Genomic DNA, 20,854 nt, shown 5'->3' with positions numbered 1-20,854 from the left:
TACGTCTGAAATCAATTACCCAGGAAGAAGCCCTCTCAGAGCTCAGATCTAGATGTTGTTGGAGATGGTACAGCTGTGGTTTAGTAGCTGGCAGGGAAGTTACCATGCTACTGTGCTGCTGTGCTGCTGTGATGTTAAAACTTGCTTAAAATCTGTTCTCTAGGATGCTAGGGAACACTGTTCACTGGGAGGTGACTCACCAGAGACATCCTGCTACAAAACCAACTGACAGGTCAGGGTGTTTGAGGAATGTCTGGCCGTAGGAGCCTTGCCAAGATGGCACACTGGAACCAGGGAGGAAAACCCAGTCCTTCTGCAAGGTAACTCTGGCTCCCAACTCCAGCTCCCCGTACTGACAAATCTTAACATATGTGCCAGCTGGCAAAGGGAAAATGTAGAAAGAGATCAGCTCCATTTTTGGAGAGCAAGTAATGAAGGATGAATTGGGAGCTGAGAGGCAATACATTGATAACTGGCACACGCTCCAAATCTTACCACCTAGAGATACTACTTATGAACACACACAGTTATCAATATGGTTTTTAACCTGTTATTTTCCTGCAATAGCGTGGTGTGGACAGCTTTATATGCTAATAAATATGATCCGCTTCAACATTTTTCTTTGTCGAGTAGTATATATTCACTTTGTTTTATATAGCTGATTCCCTACTGGTTAATATTTAAATTGACTCCTATTTTTACTATTATAAATAATGCTATACTCAACATCTTTAAATGCCTATTTTATCATACTAAATTATTAGAAGTTGAATTGTTGGAACAACTGTTCTATGTTAAGTTGATAAGAGTAAATGCTGGGTGCATTATTTATTTGTTTTAGCAAGAAAGATATTTTTTCATTTTCTGCATTCCTCAATAAAGCATGAAGATGCTACCTTAGACATCTGATATGGTATCCAAGTCAAATAAGGTCAGGTACCAGTGTGGTTCCAAGAATTTCTCTGAGAGCCATGTAGCCTGGCCAGGGAAACTAACTGGCAAAGATGGCATGTATCTACCCTGGCTTTTCACTAAAATAAAGTGTAGGATTAAAAAAAACTTCATTTTTCAGAGCAGTTTTAGGATCACAGCAAAACTGAGTGAAAGTGCAGAAGAATTCCCATACACCCCCCCATCCCCGACCCAATCTCCACTACCAACATCCCATACCAGAGTAGTATACTTGTTAAAATTAATGAACCTACATTGATACATCATTATCACTAAAGTCCATAGTTTACATCAGGGTTCACTCTTGGTTTGTTCATTCTTTGAGTTTTGACAAATTTTTAATGACATGAACTCACCATTGTAGTATCATACAGAATAGTTTCACTGCCCTAAAAATCCTCTGTGCTTTGCCTGTTCATCCCTCCCTCCCCGTAGCCCCTGAAAACCACTGATCTTTTTCACTGTCTCTGTAGTTTTGTCTCATAGTTTTTATGTTCTTCCAAAATGTCATATAGTCGGAATCATACAGTATGTAGCCTTTTCATACTGGCTTCTTTCACTCAGTAATATGCATTTATGCATTTCCTTCGTGTCTTTTCATGGTTCTTTTTTTTTTTTAAAGCATTGAGTAATATTCCATTGTCTGGATGTACCACAGTTTATCCATTCACCTACTGGAGGACATCTCAGTTGCTTTCAAATTTTGGCAATTATGAATAAAGCTGCTGTAAACATCCATGTGCAGGTTTTTGTGTGGACCTGAGTTTTCAATTTATTTGGGTAAACATCAATGAGTATGATTGCTGGATCATATGGTAAGAGTATGTTTGGTTTTATAAAAAAGTACCAGGCCAGGCGCAGTGGCTCACGCCTGTAATCCCAGCACTTTGGGAGGCCGAGGCGGGCGGACCACGAGGTCAGGGGCTCAAGAGCATCCGGGATAACACGGTGAAACCCCGTCTCTACTAAAACCACAAAAAGTTAGCCGGGCGTGGTGGCTCATGCCTGTAATCCCAGCACTTTGGGAGGCCGAGGTGGGTGGATCACGAGGTCAGAAGATGGAGACCATCCTGGCTAACACAGTGAAACCCCGTCTCTACTAAATATACAAAAAAATTAGCCAGGCCTGGTGGCGGGCGCCTGTAGTCCTAGCTACTCGGGAGGCTGAGGCAGGAGAATGGCATGAACCCGGGAGGTGGAGCTTGCAGTGAGCCGAGATCGCACCACTGCACTCCAGCCTGGGCAAGACAGCAAGACTCCGTCTCAAAAAAAAAAAGTACCAAACTGCCTTCCAAAGTGGCTGCACCATTTTGCATTCCCGCCAGCAATGAATCAGAGTTCCTGTTCTCCACATCCTCACCAGCACTTGGTGTCAGTGTTTTGGATGTTGGCCATTCTAATAGGAATATGGTGGTGTCTCATTGTCATTTTCTTTTATTTTTTGAGACAACATCTTACTCTGTCACCCAGGCTGGAGTGCAGTGGCACAATCACAGCTCACTGCAGCCTCGACCTCCCAGGCTCAAGCAATCCTCCCACCTCAGCCTCCCTAGTAGCTGGGACTACAGGCACATGTCACCACACCTGGCTAATTTTTGTATTTTTTGTAGAGACAGGGTTTCACCATGTTTCCCAGGCTGGTCTCAAACTCCTGGGCTCAAGCAATCCACCTGCTCTGGCCTCCTAAATTGCTAGGATTGCAGACATGAGCCACTGTGCCTGGACTCAGTGTCATTTTCATTTGCATTTTCCTGATAACATGATATTGAACATCTTTTCATATGTTTACTTGCCATCTGTACATCTCCTTTGGACAGGTATCTGTATAGGGCTTCTGCCCATTTTTTAATTGGGTTGTTCATTTGCTTATTGTTGAGTTTTAAGAGTTCTTTGTATATTTTGGACAATAGTGGGGTTTTTTTAATCGGATGTGTCTTTTGCAAATATTTTCTCCTGGGCTTCTTATTCTCTTGACATTATCTCTTGAAAGAGTTTTTAATTTTAATGAAATTCACCTTATCAATTACTTCTTTAATGGGTCATGTCTTTGGTTGAATCTAAAAAGTCAGTGTCATACCAAAGGTCATCTAAATTTTCTCCTATGTTATCTTCTAGGAGTTCTATAGTTTTGCACTTTAAAGTAAATTATCCATCTTGAGTTAATTTTTGTAAAGGATATAAAACCTCGGTCTAGATTAATTTTTATCCATGTAGGTGTCCAGTTGCTCCAGCATCATTTGTTATAAAGACTGTCTTTATATTGTATTACAGGATATTTAATTTAGGATATTAAACTAAGAATCCTAACAGCTCCATTGTCTTGCCTTTGCTCCTTTTGACTATATTTATGTGGGTCTATTTCTGGGCTTTCTATTCTTGCCCATGATCTATTTGTCTATCCTTTGACAATAAGTTTCTCACCATAAGTATGTTGTTAGCTATAAGTTTTTGTAGCTGTGGTGTGTGTGTGTGTGTGTGTGTGTGTGTGTGTGTGTGTGTGTTTGAGACAAGGGTCTCACTCTGTCACCCACATTAGAGAGCAGTGGTATGATCTCTGCTCACAGCAACCTCCACCTCCCAGGCTCAACTGATCCCGAGTGGGTGGGACTACAAGCACACGCCACCACACCTGGCTTATAGCTGTTCTTTATCAAGTTGTAGATGTTCCCCCTTATTCCTCATTTGCTAAGAGCTTTTATCATGAATTGATGATAGATTTTGTCACTTTTTTTTGCATCTATTGATATGATCTTGTGATTTTTCCCCTTTTATCTGTTGTGATGAGTTACATTAATTGATTTTCAAGTGTTGAACCAACCTTGCATACCTGAGATAAATCCCACTTGAACATTGTTAGACTCAATTTGCTAATTTTTTAATGAGTAATATTTTCTTGGCAAAGTTTTTTCAGAAATTGTTAAAAATGTAATTAAGCCATATGAATCTAGTCCTATCATTCTAGTCCTATAAATTCTAATTAAGATATCTTGGTGGTTATATGTGGTATGTTTACACTACTAATATTCACATGTAAAGCCATTACACAAATAAATAATTAATGTTAAAATTCAAATGGTTTGTCTTATTTCACCACAGGGTGAAGATTAGAAAATTGTGAAGTCTGCATTTAAGTCCACATTAGTTGTATTTTAACACTATCCCAAATTTCATACAGGAGAATGGTTTATTATAAAAGACTATGTAAAATTTAGACAAAAAGTTTGTCTATAAATTAAGAGAACAATCCACTTGAAAAATGAAAAGCAGAAGACAGCTAACTGATCACTAATGACACTTTGTTTAAAGTTAAAACAATCACATTGACTTGGCAGCAATAATGGCCTTTAATTTTCAAAAATAAATGTTTTGCACTAGTCTTACCGTTCATTATGCTGTTATAAGTCTGTAACATCCAGTATACAACCATAATTTGAAATCCAAACAAATCCTCAATACACCAAAACTCACACTTGAGTGTTCTACTTTAATATCCTAAGCAATATAGAATTACATACACGATAACAAGAGAAAACACTCCTTTAGCCCTGCCTTAAATTAAGAGAAGACACACAAAGTACATGTGTTACATTTCAATTATGTCGAAGGACAATACAAATCTGTTGGTTAGGTATATCTCTGTTCACAGAATAATACCTGATCTACCTTCTTTCCCAACTATTTTATTTTAAAACCTTAATGTTGTTAGTGTCAGGAAATGGAATAAATAGTGCCTATTCACAAATCAATTGCATCCAGTTTTACAATATGTAAAAGACCCTTATAATTACCTTTTGTTGAATTGGTATACCATAGTCCACTGTAAAACTGAAGGAATGATGTGACAATCTTCAAGAATTTTACCTACAAAATGAATGTGCACACTTTGGCAAATTCTCTTAGCTTTAAAAGTTTACTTAAGGCCAGGCATGGTGGCTCACACCTGTAATCCCAGCATTTTGGGAGGCCGAGGTGGGAGGATCACGAGGTCAGGAGATCGAGACCATCCTGGCCAACATGGTGAAACCGTGTCTCTACTAAAAATACAAAAATTAGCTGGGCATGGTGGTGCACACCTGTAGTCCCAGCTACTCAGGAGGCTGGGGCAGGACAAACGCTTGAATCCAGGAGGCAGAGGTTGCAGTGAGCCAAGATTGTGCCACTGCACTCCAGCCTGGCAACAGAGCGAGACGCCATCTCAAAAAAAAAAAAATGGTTATTTAAAAATGGAATTCAGTAGATTAACTTCTAAATAATCATCTCAGATTTTGAATCTATAAAAATTCATCACATTGTTGTTGGGACAAATTGAGATAAGGCTACAATTTTTTCCAAGTTAATATATTGAGAAAATAGAACTGTACTTCTACAATAAGTCACTATCGTTTATTTTTTTAAAGCAAATCAGTGAAAGAAAAACAAAAACCTTTGGTTCAGTTATATATTTATGAGTGGAAAAAAATTATAATGTAAATCCCACTCCTTAAAAAACTTAGGTACAAATTACAGCACTACAGATAACCCTCCATTTGCTTCTTTTGTTTCATGAAGACCTTGGAGATTCAACTCATTTTAAGATACCTAAGTATGAGTCCTCCAGGGAAATATTACACAAACTGGAAGCATCTTGGAACTTTTAAGTATATTCCAAAACATATATTTTTATGCATGCTTTAAACAAACAGTATTTTTTAAAATAAGAGAATCTAAACAGAAAGTATGATGAGCACTAGCATTTAAGTTTTCTGACTTTAGCATTTAAGTAGTCTGACACAGCATTCATTAGTAACCAAGCGGCCCTAAACATGTACAATCTGAACCATGATTTGTTAAATATTACACCCTACTTCCCCAGAACATTTAGGCTGGTCATAAAGTTAGAAATGTGTAAGTAAGTACATAAGCATCATCAGTTATGGACAGCCTCTTGTATAAATTGCTGTTTAGCAATACACAAACTGCTTCAAAGATTTATGCTTATGGGTAGACATTCAATTATATCAATAAAATAGCATGTCCTGAAAATATGAGCACATTTTAAAACATACTAAGATGATTCTGTTAACCACAACAGTCCCACAGTATGACTGAATAATAACAAGAATCTACTTTAAAAGCAAAAAAAAAAAATTAATCGGCATAGTGAATGATTGATTCAACAGGGAACAGCTCCCAGGGAACAGACCAGTCACCTGATTGAAGACTCCTTCATATAAGCCATCAACATTCTTTATAACATAAATGACTGCACCCTCCATAAATGACAGCTCATCATCCTTGTCTTTTGTATAATCATACACTGCAATGATGTTCTCAATATAATTCTTTGGGGGCCTTGCAGTATCCTTATCTGCATATGAAACATTATACTGAACTATTGCAGCCTCCTCGTCTTCATAATCCACTGGAGTGGGTGGTGGTGGAGGTGGAAAGTCATCAAACATGAGAACATTATCTGGTGGTGTCGGTGGTGGAGGAGTTAAACTATCCAATAATAGGGGGTGAAGGTATAGGTACAGCTATGTGAATACTAACACTACTGCTTCTTCTGTTTTCTTGACTTCCCTTCCTCCACTACTTTCATTGTCTGCCTTGGTTTCTGATTTAATGAAGCTGACCTGCCTGGACTATGATGACTTCCAAACCTAGCAGGATGCATCATATAGTCATTAGGAACAGTTGGGGGTTTAATGGGTTCCAGGGTTTTATAAGGAGTATTCTGTCCCAGGAATCCCTGGCCTCATACGGGAGAACTTGGTGGTTTTGGAAAGAAGGATTTGCTCTTGTTCTTGTTCTTGGCAGTGTGCCAATTCTTTTTTTTTTTTTTTTTTTTTTTTTTTTTTTTTTTTGAGACAGTGTTTTGCTCTGTCACCCAGGCTGGAGTGCAGTAGCACGATCTCAGCTCACTGTAACCTTCGCCTCCCGGGTTCAAGCAGTTCTCCTGCCTCAGCCTCCCGAGTAGCTGGGATTACAGGCACCCGCCACCACACCTGGCTAATTTTTTGTGTTTTTAGTAGAGACAGGGTTTCACCACGTTGGCTAGGCTGGTCGTGAACTCCTGACCTCAGGTGATCCACCCACCTTGGCCTCCCAAAGTGCTGGGATTACAGGCGTGAGCCACCGCGCCTGGCTGGCAGTGTGCCAATTCTTGCAGGCTGGTTATTTACATGCTTGGCACCATGGTTCACATCATTCAGAACTGTGTAGGCAATAGGTATCCAAACATACCTTATAAGACACTCCATATTTGCAGGCGCTATTATTTTGTGAATTCTTGATGTAATCTTATTTGTTGTCCAAATACCAATATCTCTTCGAGCTACTTTCTCTTTATTAATATCCATGGTCTGTGAGATATGATTGATGAAAGACTCCATTCTTCAAAGTTGAAAGGCTTGGATGTTCACCAGCTGGAGTACATTGTTAGACACTGTAGTTTTTTGATAAGTGACACTAACTGGAGGTCCGGTTTTGTAGGCTTTGGTCTCTTCTAAAGCTTTTCTCTTGTCTTCACAGTAGTTCGCCACCTGGGTCAGGTTCTGGTAACTCTCTATCAGTGCCCTCTTGTGAGACAGGATCTCCTCTAGTAACATCTGCAGCTCTGCCATTTTCCACCCTTCTGTATCGGTTCCTCTTGCATTAAAGAAACAGAGGCAGAAAGTTCTACTGAGGCTCCCAGCACCTCATAGCCTGGATCCAAACCATCTTGCCACCTGGTATTGTCAATTTGTTAATATTTTGTTGAGGATTTTTGTATCTATGTTCATGAGAGATATATCTGTAGTTTTCTTGTAATGCCTTTGTCTGATTTTGGTAGTAAGATAATTATGGCCTCACAGAATGAGTAAAGAAGTACTACTTCTGCTTCTATTTCAAGAAGAGACTGTAAATAATTAATGTAATTTCTTCCTTAAATGTTTGGCAAAGTTACCAGTGAACCCATCTGGGCTTTCTGTTTTGGAAGGTTATTAACTATTGATTCAATTTATGTAGTAGACACAAGTCTATTCAGATCATCTATTTCTTCTTGCGTGAGTTTTGGCAGATAGTGTCTTTCAAGAAATTGGTCCATTTTTATCTAGGTTATCAAATTTCTGGATATAGAACTGTTCATAATATTCCTTTATCATCCATGTATTAATAATATCTATGGGATCTGCAGTCATGTACTCTTTTTCATTTCTGATATTAGTCATTTTTGTTCTCTCTCTATTTTTCTTAGCTTGGCTAGAGGCTTATTACTTTTGTTGACCTTTACAAAAAACTAGCTTTTTTGTAAAAACTGATTTTATTGACTTTCTCTATTGACTTCCTGTTTTCAATTTCATTGATTGCTGCTCAAATGTTTATTATTTCTTTTCTTCTGTTTACTTCGAATTTAATTTGCTCTTCCATTTCTAGTTTACTTAGGTGGAAGCTTAGATGATTGACTGTAGATTTTTCTTCTTTTCTAATATATTTATTTAATGCTATAAGTTTCCTTCTAAGCACTGCTTTCACTGCATCCCACAAATTTTGATAAGTTGTATTTTCCTTTCATTTAGTTCCAAATATTTTTTAATTTTTCTTGAGATTTCTTTTTTGACTTATGTGTTATTTCGAAGTGTTTAATCTCCAAGTATTTGGGGATTTTCCAGATATCTTTCTGTTATTGATTTCTAAGTTTAATTTCATTGTGGTCTGAGAGGAGATATTGTATGATTTTTATTCTTTTTAATTTGTTAAAAATTAAATGGGTCTGCCTTGGTGAATGTTCCATGGAATCTTGAGAAGAATCTATCTTCTCCTGTTATTGGATGAAGTAATCTACAGATACCAACTACATCCAGTTGATGGATGGTGCTGTTAAGTTCAACTATGTACTTACTGATTTTCTGTCTGCTGTATTTGTCCATTTCTGATACAGGGGTGTTAAAATCTCCAACTATAATAGTGGGTTCATCTATTTCTCCTTGCAATTCTATCAGTTTTCACTTTATGTATTTTGATGTCCTATTGTTAGGTGCATACATATTAAGGATTTTTATGTCTTCTTGGAATACTGACCCTTTTATCATTATGTAAGTTGGTTTCTTTTCTTTTCTTTCTTTCTTTTTTTTGAGACAAAGTCTTGCTCTGTGGGCCAGGCTGGAGAGCAGTGGCATGATCTCTCACTCTGCAACCTCTGCCTCCCAGGTTCAAGTGATTCTCCTGCCTCAGCCTCCCTAGTAGCTGGGATTACAGGCATGCACCACCATGCCCAGCTAAGTTTTTTATTTTTAGTAGAGACAGGGTTTCACCATGTTGGCCAGGCTGGTCTCGAACTCCTGACCTCAGGTGATCCACCGGCCTCAGCCTCCCAAAGTGCTGGGATTATAGGCATGAGCCACCACGCCCAGCCGGTTGATGGATTTTTTTTTTCCTCTTAGTACTTTTAAGTATTTTACTCCATTCTCTTCTTGTTTGCATGGTTACTGTGGAGAGGTCATATGTAATCCTTATCTTTGTTCCTCAAAAGGGAGATTATTGTTTCTCTGGCTCTTTTCAAATTTTTCTTTGTCTTCATCTGAAATTTGAATATAATATATCTAGTTGTAATTTTTTTTTTTGGCATTTATGCTGCTTGATGTTCTCTGAGCTTCCTGGATCTGTGCTTTGGTGTCTGACATTAATTTGGGGAAATTCTCAGTCTTTATTGCTTCAAATATTGCTTCTGTTCCTTTCTTATCCTTCTGATATTCCCATTTATGTATATGCTATACTTTTTGTAGTTGTCCCACAGTTTTGAATATTGTGTTCTGATTTTTCAGCCTTTTTTCTCTCTGCTTTTCAGTTTTACAAGTTCCTATTGCCATATCCTCTAGCTCAGAGATTCTTTCCTTAGCCATATCCAATCTCTAATGAGCCCATCAAAGGCATTCTTCATTTCTGTGACAGTCTTTTCATATCTCTAGCATTTTTTTAGAATATCCATCTCTCTGTTTATGTTATTTGTCTATTCCATGTTGTCTACTTTTATCATTAAAACCCTTAGCTTATCAATTATAGTTTTTTTGGAAGAATTTGTATTATTTTAATTATTTTTATATACAGAAAACTCAACAGTGTACATTTAACTCACTTTGGTGGCAAGTTCTTTAGCCTTTGCCTTTTCCATATGAGCAATGTGAGCCACAGACTTGGGACCCAGGGCCTTGCCTCCCCAGTGACGGCAGATCTCATCAGATCTGTCATTGTAATTGGTCCTGATAGCTTCCACCAGCTTAGCCAAAGCCCCTTTGTTTTCCGAGTTAACCTGTGTGAAAGCAGCATTGGTGCAGGTCTTCCTGTGGACTAGACATCCCAGCCTTGCCTTCCTTTTGATAACGCAGTAAGGGACCTCCATTTTATGGCACAGGGCAGGCAGGAAGACAACCAGCTTGATGGGCTCGACATCCTGTGCAGTCACCACGGGCTGAGCCTTCTTGTTCTCCACCAAGGTGGTGACGGTGTTAACTCCTGCTCGAAGGACAGGTGGTCTCTTAGTGGGGATGCCCCCTTTGCCCGGAGCTTTCTTCTCAGCCAGGGCCAACAGCCTCTGCTGCTTCTCTTGCTTTGTCTCTGGGCCAGCTTAAACAGCTGAGTAACTGTTTGGCCTTCCAGGGCCTGGGTAAACTAGTTAATCGCAAGAGGCACTTTCAGCCGCTTATAGAGAATGGCTCTCTGCCCTCATATAGCGGGGCCATTTCACAAAACGAGTGAGCTCGCTTTCAGGCCGGATGTCCTGTCCAATGCCAAAATTCTTAGGCTTTTTCTCAAACAGGGATTCACCACTTTCTTGGCCTGCTGCTTCTTTACGACAGCGGAGGCCAGAGCCACCTTTTTGCCCTTGGCCTTCTTTTCAGCATCTTGGGTGGCAGGAGGAGAGAGCAATTATAGTTTTTTTAATTCCCAGTCAGATAATTCCAACATTCCTGTCATATCTGAGTCTGGTTCTGATGCTCATTCAGTCTCTTCAAACAGCATTTTTTGCCTTTTAGTATGCCTTTTAAGCTTTTGTTAAAGGTGAACATGGTGTACTGAGTTTTAAAAAAAAAAGTAAAGTAAATAGGATTTTAGTAATGCAGTGGTAAGGTGTCTGGGCGGAGGGGGAGGAAGTGTTCTATAGTCCTACGATTAGGTCTCAGTTTTTATTGTTGTTGTCTTTCTTTCTTTCTTTTTTTCTTTTTTGTTTTTGAGACAGAGTCTTGCTCTGTCACCCAGGCTGGAGTACAGTGGCGCAATCTCAGCTCACTGCAACCTCTGCCTCCCTGGTTCAAGCAATTCTCCTGCCTCAGCCTCCCAAGTGGCTGGGATTGTAGGCATGCACCACCATGCCTGTCTAATTTTTGTATTTTTAGTAGAGACGGGGTTTCACCACGTTGGCCAAGCTGGTCTCAAACTCCTGACCTCTGGTGATCCGCCCGCCTCAGCCTCCCAAAGTGCTAGGATTAGAGTTGTGAGCCACTGCACCCAGCCTGGTCTCAGTCTTTTGTTGAGCCTGTGCCCCTGCACTGTGAACTTCACAAGTGCTTTTCAGGTGTTTTTCCTCTTAGGTGAGACAAGATAGCTAGAGGAGGCTGGAGTTGGGTCTTTCACTTCCCCCAGGTAGGTTAGGCCGTGATAAAGCCCCAGCAAGTAGGGCTCTGGTAAAATAGTTTCTCCTGAGGCGGGCCTTGTTAGGAAGAATAAAACGCTCTGGTGTATTTCAAAATGGCTCCTTTTTCCCCTCCCCCTGCCAGAAGCACAATATTTATGATCTAATATGGTATGTCTAGTTGCAATGTTTTTGGCATTTATCTTGCTTGATTTTGAGCTTCCTGGATCTGTGGTTTGGTGTCTGACATTAATTTGGGGGAAATTCTCAGTCATTATTGCTTCAAATATTGTTCCTATTCCTTTATTATCCAATAACATTATCCGATATTTATTGTGAGGACCTGGTAGAGTTCCCAGAAGTAAAACTCACAAAAGTGTGCCCCCATCCCCACCTTGACTGGGTCTCCCTGGAATTTTTAACTCTGAGAGCTGCCCACACTGAGCCTCTATTAATTCATCAATTACAGTTCAGTTATCCTGTCACTGGTTCCGCAGAGGTTTCTGCTCCAGTAAGTTGTGATTCTGCTTCTGCCTGTCTGTCTCTCCAGTCTTTGAGGCAGCAGTTTGCCCTGTGATCTCACTCTCTGACAGATCTAAGAAGAGTTCTCAATTTTTCAGTTTGTTCAGCTTTTTACTTATTGTAAGGCCAATGTGGTAACTTCTATGCTTCTTACATGCCAGGTGGGAAACAAGAAGTCCTATCTAGGTTTTTTAAAAATTCACGCATCATATGTAATTTATCTAAAATCGACATATATTACTTATATAGTAAAGAAAAAGGCTCGTTTTTGCTTTTGTTTTTCCTGCTTGACATATGCAGTTTCTTCCTCAGTAAAGCTCAAGTCAAAGGCTTCTAAGGCTAGATTCTATATAAGGAGCAAACAGGATTTGGGAAATACTCTTCTACTATAGACGATGCTTTATCATAATGGCTTTTAAATTTGCATTTGTTGCCTCATGACCACAAAATGGCTGTTGTGATTTCAGACATTATATCTCAATTCAAGGTACGAAGAGAGGAAAAGCAGCATAAGCCCCGTCTGTCCTTTTCACTAGGAAGACAGAAAATCCTCAACAAATCCTGCTTCAGTCTGGTTGACCAGACCTATGTTTCAGGGATGCTCCCAGCTACAAGAGGCTGGGAAAAGAAGCCTCTGAATGGAAATGTGATGGGCAGGCAAGAAAGGAATTGAGAATGGCTGCTGGGTTAGGCAATCCAACAGAACTTTATAATATTTGAAAATGATATTAACCTTTCCTTCACATTATTGATTCATTCCTTCTGCACAGACAAGAATCAGACATTGACTAAGCTTATGAGTTTACTGTAACCCTGCTGACTCATAGTGTTTATTCAAAACCAATACCTTGATATTATCAACAGAGTCAGGACTGAGAGAAACTGTTTTTAATAAAACAATTTAAAGTTCTAGCAGGAGAAAACAGGGTTGTTTTAATCTCTACCAACCCCACTTTCCCACCTTATTAATTATACTTTTGGAAGATCTGGATAAGCCTACTCAATCTTCAAGTCTCATTAAATATTTCCTCTTTATTGAGTCCTTCCCTAGATCGTAGATCAGTTTAAGAACTCCCTGCTCTATGTTCTCATAGGCCTCTGTTCTTCGCTTATCACAATACTAATGCTTTATTTCAATTCCTGATTAGAGTTCTGCCTACCTGACTAAAGAGCAAAGTTCATTGAAGTCAAGGATTGTCTTCCCTGTTCACTGCTGATATATAGTATAGACTGTCAATAAATGTTTATTGAATGAATGAATTATTGCATCCCCCTTCCTACACCACCAAAAACTTCAAGATATCTATTATCCTATAATTGTCACACAGGGTCAAATTAGGACATCGAAACCACTCAGAATAGTTAAAGCAGAGGGAATTTACTACACTGACTTGATAACACAGGAGATAAAAGATGCTGAGACTGGATCTCAGCATCTGAGACTACCTGAGAAGACTACCTGAGAATGGATGTTACCTCAGATGGGCAGAGCAACAGCAGGAAGCTCTTAGGACCCTTGGGTTGGAGGGACTATATGAAAAACTAATATTACTACAACCCCAAGGGGTCACAAATGTACAGCAGAAGTCCCAGTACAGTGTGGCTCACCTGGGTCCCCTATTTAGAGTCTCACAAGGTCAAAATCAAGATGTTGGCAGGGCTGCATTCCTTTCTGAAGGCTCTAGGTATGAATCTGCTTCCAAGCCCTTTCAGGTTGTTGGCAAATTCAGCTCCATGATAATGTAAGACTGTGGTCCCAGTTTCCTTTCTTTGGTGTCAAATAGGAGTGACTTTCAACCTCTAGAGGCTGCCCCCACATTCCTTGGTTCATGCCTCCCTTCATCTTCAGAGCCAGCAATGGCAGATCAAGTCTTTCTCATGCTTCCAATTTCCCGGACTTCCCCTCTGCCTTATCTCTCCTGCTGCCAGCCGGAGAACTCTCTCCTGTTTTAAGGGCTCATATGATTAGAGTGAGTCCACATGGCTAATTCACAATAATCTTTCCATCTCATAACCTTAATCACATCTACAAAGTCCCTTTTGCCAGGCAATGTGTGGACATCTTTGAGGAACCATTATTCTGGCTATAACAGCCTCCCATTAGTCAAACTCAGCTAGATTTCAGTTGGTACAAGGGGCTGAGAAACAGGCCTGCAGAGCAGGAGAAGAGTGAGGAATAGATCTGAGGACAAGCAGGCTCAGTATCACTACATTTTAAGATGACACCATGCTTTTTCTTCTCAAACTTCGACTGGCCTAACAGATAATTGGCCTGATTTCAACTTGTCAAAGATAATGAATTAATCCCAATTACTATAAAAACAAACAAACGAACAAAACGCACAGTGATGACATACCTGAAATTATATTAATTCAAATATAAGGCAATTGTCAGTTGGCTTCCATTATCTGCCCAACCCTGATTCTCAAACAAGGATCAGCGAAAATTATTATCTTCAGCAGAGGAATATGAAAATGAGGCCTAGGCCAGGGAGGGAAAATGCATACAATTCCAATATCAAGAAGTGCAGAGTTTGAAGTGAGTCCCTGAGTCCACAGTATATTCTTGGCCCAGTCTCTGGATTAAGCCATCGAGATGAGAGCCAACTAACCCAGAGATTCCTGGAATCATTTTTGCTGTCCCAGAAGACTCAGCCAGCCACAGGACCCAGAATTGTCCCCAGAAATATTTATGTCAATAAACTGCTGCCATATGATATCAAACTCCAGCAGGGACCAGGATAGACTGGATAGCAGAGTCAAACTCTTAAAATTATCCAGGGCAATCAATGAACAACTCTACCTTCTTGTAATGTTGCACCCTGAATAGTTTTATTAACCACAAAATAACAAGACTGCATTTTGTACTGCTTAAGTTTTTGGACCACACAAGTTTCAGAGATGGTATTTACAGTATTTCAAAACTCAAACGATCATTTTTGGTAATCATCCTCCAGCACTCAACTTGCTTCTCATTAACAAGCCTGCATGGCAGCAGTGCCTAAAAGGGTTACTTCAACATTGAATTTTGTGAAAGCAACAAAAGAACTGTTGACAATAACAGAACTAGTACATGGAATGCTAACACTACAGTCAAGCATAATGAATACTATAGATGACCAATGTTGCAAGGATTCTGTCAGAAACACTCATTCCCTTCTGAGTGAAAACCTTTAGTGAGGTTGATATGACTGAGAATAGGCTCTACTCTGGTCCACTTTACATTTTGTACTGTCCAAACTCTGCTATGCCTCTCATCTCTTGTCTCACTCAGATCTGCATGCAGTAGGATGTCACTTTCTTGCATCCTTGACCTTTAGCAGAAATTCTCAGTCTTTGGTTGTTTAAAATTCACCTTGCTGGGCGCAATGGCTCACATCTGTAATCCCAGCACTATGGGAGGGCAGATCATGAGATCAAGAGATTGAGACCATCCTGGCCAACATGGTGAAACCCCATCTCTACTAAAAATACAAAAATTAGCTGGGCATGGTGGCACGTGCCTGTAGTCCCAGCTACTCAGGTGCCTGAGGCAGGAGAATTGCTTGAACCCAGGAAGCGGAGGTTGCAGTGAGCCAAGATTGCACCACTGCACTCCAGCCTGGCGACAGAGCAAGACTCTATCTCAAAAATAAATAAATAAATAAATAAAATTCACCTTAAGAACAGTTCTTTTTTTTTTTTTTTTTTTTTTTTTTGAGACAGAGTCTTGCTCTGTCGCCCAGGCTGGAGTGCAGTGGCGTGATCTCGGCTCACTGCAAGCTCCATCTCCCGGGTTCATGCCATTCTCCTGCCTCAGCCTCCCAAGTAGCTGGGACTACAGGCACCTGCCACCACACCCGGCTAATTTTTTGTATTTTTTTTTTTAGTAGAGATGGGGTTTCACCACGTGAACCAGGATGGTCTCAATCTCCTGACCTCATGATCCGCCTGCCTCGGCCTCCCAAAGTGCTGGGATTACAGGCGTAAGCCACTGCGCCCGGCCAAGAATAGTTCTTAAAGAAGTTTATTCCTTTTAATACACCCTACAAATGCAGACTCCTGTTACCAAGTGCCCTGGAAATGAGGCTTCTCTCTCTTCTCATGGCCCAGGAGCTTTCTCCTCTCTCTCATATGAACTCTGTGTTCTCTCTCCAGTGGTCTATAAAAAGATGCTCTCAGTTCCACTCTTTTGTGTTGCATATACTGTCAGCCACCAAAGAAAGGGTTAACTTCTGCTTTGATAGAAAGAGAAATTTTCTGATTGAGGTCTGAGTTGAAAACCAGTGCTTCTTAGGGCAGGAACCTGTGTTACATGATCTTTGAAGTTTAACACTTCAACATTTTTCCTGGCTGCTAAAGCTTGAGCTGTTTTTTAAATTTTATTTTAAAGTATACATACAGTAATATTTACTCTCTTTGCTATACAGTTTTTTTAGTTTTGACAAGTAAATAGAGTGTATAAACCACCATCACAATCAACATTCAAAACAGTTCTGTTGGCCGAGCGTGGTGGCTCGCACCTGTAATCCCAGCACCTTGGGAGGCCAAGGCAGGCGGATCACCTGAGGTCAGAAGTTTGAGACCAGCCTGGCCAACATGGAGAAACCCTGTCTCTACTAAAAATACAAAAAATATCCAGGCGTGGTGGTGGGTACCTGTAATCCCGGCTACTTGGGAGGCTGAGGCAGGAGAATCACTTGAATCCAGGAGGTAGAGGTTACAGTGAGCTGAGATTGTGCCACTACACTCCAGCCTAGGTGACACAGTGAGACTCTGTCTTAAAAAAACAAAACAAAACAAAAACAGTTCTGTCATCCCAAAAATCTTCTTGAGGCTGCTCCTTCATAATCAACCTTAACTCCAGCAACCATGGATCTGTTCTTGATTCCTGTAGTTTTGCCTTTCCAAGGATGTTATAGAAATGAAATCATACAGTGATATATGAAAGATACAGCCTTTTGAGTCTTTCTTTCACTAAGCATAATACATCAGAGATTCATTCATGTTGTTGTATATATCAATAGTTGGTTCGTTTTTTATCACTGAATAGTATTCTATTGTGTGGGGCATTAGTTTCTTATGGCTGCTATAAGAAATTACCACATTGATAGCTTAAAGCAACAGAAATTTATTCTCTCACAGTTCTGGAGGCCAGAAGTCCAAAATCAGTATTACTGGACTAAAATCAAGGTGTTGGCAGGGCCTCTAGAAATTTTAGGGGCTAATCTGTTACTTGCCAGCTACTGGTGGCTGCCAGCATTCCTTGGCTTATGGCCACATCACTCCAATCTTTGCCTCTCTGGTCATAGTGCCTCCTCTTCTGTCTGTCTAGAGTCAAATCTCCCCTTAACTTTCATTTATAAGGATACATGAAATCTCCCCATGCCAGGATCCTTAACTTAATCACATTTGCAGTCTTTTTTTCTTTTTCTTTACCATATAAGGTAACATTCACAGGTTCCAGGTATCAGGACATGATATTATCTGAAGGGTCATTATTCAGCCTTCCACATGGATATACCAGAGATTATTTATTCATTCACCCCCTGAAGGACATTTGGGTTGTTTCCAGGTTGGGATAATTATGAATAAAGCTGCTATAAGTATTTACATAAAGGTGTTTGTTTTAAGTTTTCATTTCTCTTGGGTAAATACCTGAGAGTGAGACTGCTGGGACAAATAGTAGCATAGTTCAACTTTATAAGAAACTGTCAAACTGATTCCAAAGTGGCTGTACCATTTTGCAATTTCACCAGCAGTATTTGAGAGGTCCAGTTCCTCCACATCCTTGTCAACAGTTGATTGTCAGTTTTTCTGATTGTAGCCATTCTGCTAAGTATGTAGTGGTATTTCCCTGTGGTTTTAATTTGCATTTCCCTAATGACTGGTAAGGTTGAGCATTTTTATTCTGTGTTGAAATTTTAATGTTGCATCATTTCATTCCCTCTCTCACTTGGCTTTGTTTTGTCTTAGCTCTCCAAATGTGCTTTAGTAATTGTTTAGAATTAACTGCTTAATAGGTAAAAATCTTATAATTATTAGCTTCTCATGAAGTTAAAACTGCTGAGTAACTTTCAACGTAAAGGAAAATTCTTTTTTTTTTAACCTTGCATCTCCAGCTCAAAGGAAGGAATTCTGTCAAGATGAGTCATCATGATATTCACAAAATATACCCAAGGTGCATGGTTAGCATGAGGTGATTAGTAAGATTGGTTAAGAGTATGTCTATAATGTACATGTGTTCTTTTTCATCTTTATGCACCTTTTTGGATTAATACCCTATGTTTACCAAAATAATTCGGGAATCTTCCCTTCAAAAATCTGGTTGGAATATAATATTTCTAACTCAGTTTAAGTCCATATAATTAGGTCTTTAGGGCATGCATGGGCCTGAAGTCCAACAAACCAGATTTGCTTAGAAGCAATTTTCTTAACCAATGAAATACTGCCTCTGAAGCTGCCAGAAACTCTGAATATCATCAGGTCTGCTGAGGCACCTGGAGAGTAATAAACCATTTGAATCAGAATCCACCTACTATTGAATGCCAAAACTCTCTCAGGGTAGTTGGTGCATAAAATATGCCTCCATGTTTCCAATAGCTCCAGGATAAATGTCCTGTGCCAAAGAAATAGAACAAGTAAGGCAAAAACCTCAGGAGGCTTGGAAGATAGGAGAAGTGACAATCTTAGCATAAAGGACTCAAGTATAGACTATTATTCTTTTAAAAAATATTATTAGGATATTTTTATTAACAAAAATAGTAGCAGAAATGGTGTACCAGTACACTTGTGGCATATATGTTAATAAAAACTAGTAACTATCTTTTATGGCATGTTTATACTATTATGCCAGACCCTATTATAAGTAGTTGACATAAATTAATTCATTTAATCCTTACAGCTAACCCAAGAGTAGATACTATTTTTACCCCCATTTATGGATGAATAAACCAAAAAACAAAGAGTTGAAATGATTTTTCCAAGGTCCCAGTGGAGCATCACACAGAGGCAGACAGACCCCACCAAGGCAGACAGACCCCACCAAGGCAGATGGCGACTGCTCTCCGGGAACTGTTACTGCATCTCCTACACCCAACCAATGACCAGCCTGATTATGGAGCTTTTCAAAAATCTGGTTCTTAGGCCCCGCCCCCAGGATTCTGGTTCAGTCAGTCTGAATTCTGCATCACTTTTGTAGATTACCCTGGTGATTCTGAGCATTAGCTGGGTTGCCAACATCAGTTTGGTTTCCCATTGGTGATTTGGCAATGTCTTTTTGCTGGTGGATCATTATTAAGTTCCTTCAGACCACACAATACTCCACATCATAGGTAATGGGGCAGGTTACTACTTTTAGAATTTCCAATACAATGAGTAAAAGTCAGAATTAGTATTTTACTTACATATGATACTTCTCGTACCTGAGCTCATCTTCCATTAAAACATATTTTAGCCAGGTGCTGTGGCTCACCCCCATAATTCCAGCACTTTGGGAGGCCAAGGCAGGAAAGTCACTTGAGGCCAGAAGTTCAAGACCAGCCTGGACAACATAGCAAGACTCCATCTCTACAAAAAATTTAAAAATTAGACAGGCATGGTAGTTCATGCCTGTAGTCCCAGCCACTCAGGAGGCTGAGGTGAGAGGACCACTTGAGCCCAGGAGTCCAAAGCTGCAGCAAGCTATGACAGCACCACTGCACTCCAGCCTGGACAACAGAGTGAGACCCTGTCTCTTTAAAAAACAAAAACAAGCAAAACAAAACATTTTAATTGTTATGCATAGTATATATGTGCATTTTTGTTAAATTAAGACTTATAATCTCATAATGATCATGATTTCCCCCAAATGCTGATGATGACCAAATTTCTATTTCTGTCCCAGACCTTGAACCCCCAGCCTAAAAATCATATTGCATATTGGATGTTTCTTCCTGGAAGAATGTCAAACTGAACAAGTCTGAAACTGATCTTTGTGCATCACACCCCAGCCAAACCTGTTACTTCTCCTACATTCCCTTTCTTGGTGATTGGCTTGTCCACCCACTCAGCCACACCAGCCAAAATGCTGGGAGTCATTTGGATTCCACTGCCTCCCCCACTTCCCATGACCCAACAGTCCACCTGCTTCCCACGGCCTCCGTTTCCTGCTGCCACTGCACCAGTTCACGCCACTTCTTGGAGGACATCGCGGGGTCTATCTCCCAGCTCCCTGTCTTGGGCTGCACTGCTTCCAGAGTGCTTGCTTTCTTTTCTTTCTTCCTCTTTGTTCTTTTGCTTTTGGGTCCAAGCTTCACTTTTTAAAAATGACATAATCTGTTTCAAATATACAATTGAGTACAGAGAATAATAAACAATTGTGTTCTACTAGTTTTATCAACTTCTCAACATTATCATGTCATGTTTGCCAATTTATTTAAAGAAATATATATAAATTTATGTATTTAATGTATATTTCAACTGCCAGAGGTCACTGGTTTGAATCCAGCTCCACTACTTACTTACTACATATGTATTAATATGTATTATATAAAAATATAGGTATTGAAACCCACCTTGACTAGCTCGTCCCCTAGTCCCTGAGTCCCCCTTTCCCAGGGCATTCTCATGAATTTGCTATTATCAATCTCACGTATGTTAATATTTTCTGTAGACATTTATATGTTCATAAACAATTCAAAGTGCTGCTTTGTAGGTTTTTAAACTTTACTAAAATAACGTCATACTGTATATATTCTCTGCAGCCTGCTTCCTTCACTCAATTTTGTTTTTTCTTCTTTTTGCCACATGTTGCCCTAATTCATTCATGTT

General features: G+C 39.8%; 2 pseudogenes; both read right to left on the bottom strand.

Annotated features, from left to right (window-relative positions):
* Positions 1 to 6,078: 6,078 nt before the first annotated feature.
* Positions 6,079 to 7,571, bottom strand: LOC100611410 (abl interactor 1-like; annotated as a pseudogene).
* Positions 7,572 to 10,039: 2,468 nt separating this feature from the next.
* On the bottom strand, positions 10,040 to 20,152 carry LOC467462 (large ribosomal subunit protein eL8-like; annotated as a pseudogene).
* Positions 20,153 to 20,854: the final 702 nt, after the last annotated feature.

Source organism: Pan troglodytes, chromosome 15 (genome assembly GCF_028858775.2).
Source record: "Pan troglodytes isolate AG18354 chromosome 15, NHGRI_mPanTro3-v2.0_pri, whole genome shotgun sequence".
NCBI lineage: Eukaryota > Metazoa > Chordata > Mammalia > Primates > Hominidae > Pan > Pan troglodytes.
The sequence above is the reverse complement of the archived record's forward strand: the minus strand, read 5'-3'. Positions and strand labels throughout refer to the sequence as shown.